Genomic DNA, 2,071 nt, shown 5'->3' with positions numbered 1-2,071 from the left:
ATTTCCTAACTTGCTTGCTTGCTAACCTGTCACCAGGAGGAATCAGTCTCTGGAGAAGGAGGTAATGTTTGCTGAAGTACAGGGCAAGTGAGGTCAAAGGAGAGGGATTGGCACAATTACCATAATAATGTACTTGAACATGACAGCAATTTTTAGGATGATGTAGTACAATGCAAAATTCCCTTACCTTGTATGTAATGTTTCCAAGGGATCAGAATTGATTCTATGAAAGGTATTATCTAGCTATGTATTTATCTACACATCAATCTGTTTGGATTGCAGTAATGAAAATAATCAGGGACAATTATGCACTACTTACTGGGAGCAAAACACCTCTATTATTTTAATTATTTCTCATAACAAATCTTTTTATTTCTTTCCATAACTATTTGTAACTCAAAGCTATCTTCTAGCAGTGCTAGGTTTGGCTTACAATTATATCAATAATGCCATAATATGATACAGAACTGAGCATTATCACCTGGGGTAGAACAGCACCATATTCTTCTTAATTATAATAATCATAAATATACTTCCTTACTTAATTATTGTATTGATTTTTTGTTTAATGTCTATCTTTCCTACTGTATTTCTAGACTCAAATAGCAAAACTCGTATTTGCCTTGGTTATTCTTGTATCCTTTAGTCTTAACATGATGTCAACAGCATGCTGTTATTTGTTGTTATGTGCTGTAGAGTCGGATCTGACTCATAGCAACCCCTCATTGGGTTTCAGAGGCCGCATCATTATAGAAGTAGATTGCCCAACCTTCCTTCCTAGGATTGGCTGGTGAGTTTGCATTGCCAGCCTTCTGGTTAGCAGTCACCAGCCTTAGGACTAAGTTATCAGACCTCCTGCAGATAATTATATGTGAATAAATTAATGAATTAATTAATTTACTAATAAAATAATACTTAGAGGTAATTATTACTGTCTATATTTTAAAAATTAGCAAAGAGAAGAATCAACTACTTTCTAAAGTTTATGTCTATAAAGTAACAGAACCAGAATCCAAAATTTTAACTCCAAACATCTTTTATCCAAATCCTGACCCTCATATTTTTGATTCTACAAATGATGCTCTACCATCTCTCACCTCATAAAAAGGGTGAGAAATTGTAAAAAGTGATCTGATAATTCAGTTAAAAAATAATATGTGCAATAATTGATTGAGTATCACTATGTATCAGTTATTACCCAGATTCCCTTGTGTGAATTATCACTCATCATTGGAGAAAGATATCAGGGTTACTTTGACGATCACTTTGAACAAGAAGCAGAAAATATCATGTTGGACTCTTGTTCTTTTAAGCACCATAGCGAACATAGGCTCTCATAATGTATTGTCAGTGTGAGTAACAAATGGTAGTGTTTATGAGAAGAGAAATGGCTTTAGATTTTTACAGGTGAATCCTCTCACTCAATGAAAATGACTTTCACTTCTTGGTATGTTAAAAAGCCCACCAAAATGACCTATATTCAAATAAATCAGATATTCAGAAATTGACAGAGAAAAATAGAGGAACTGATAAAATTAGAACTATTACTGGTCATTTTGGAATATATACTTAGTGATAAAAGCATCAAGAATGAGGAAGAAAGTATAAAAAAACAAGGTATGAAACAACAAGCCAAGAGTATGGGTAATGTGAAAATAGGTAATCTCAAAGGAAAAGCAAAATGCCTTTGCCTATAAGAGATATCATGGGAAAACATCAAGAAATAATGAATTTGATGCATTTACCATAAAACTTACAAACAATATTATATGTAAAAGATTAAAAATATATACAAATTAGAAATCCAGCAAGATGGGGGGGAGCTTCAGTGGAGCAGAGCCTAAGGCATTTGACTGCTAACCAGAAGCCTGGTAGTTCAAACCCATCAGCTGCCCTGTGAAAGGAAGAGGGGGCAATCTACTTACATCAAGATTTACCATCTTGGAAACCAAATAGAGGTTGCTGTGAGTCGGGATCAGCTCCAGAACAGTGGGTTTGGTTTTACTGAGGGACTAGAATAGGTACTGAAACAAGGCGGGCTTGTGCTTACTCACTGATCTGCACTGAACAC

Source organism: Orycteropus afer, unplaced genomic scaffold (assembly GCF_000298275.1).
Source record: "Orycteropus afer afer isolate SDZICR_OR568_19922 unplaced genomic scaffold, OryAfe1.0 scaffold00646, whole genome shotgun sequence".
Lineage (NCBI taxonomy): Eukaryota > Metazoa > Chordata > Mammalia > Tubulidentata > Orycteropodidae > Orycteropus > Orycteropus afer.
The sequence above is the reverse complement of the archived record's forward strand: the minus strand, read 5'-3'. Positions refer to the sequence as shown.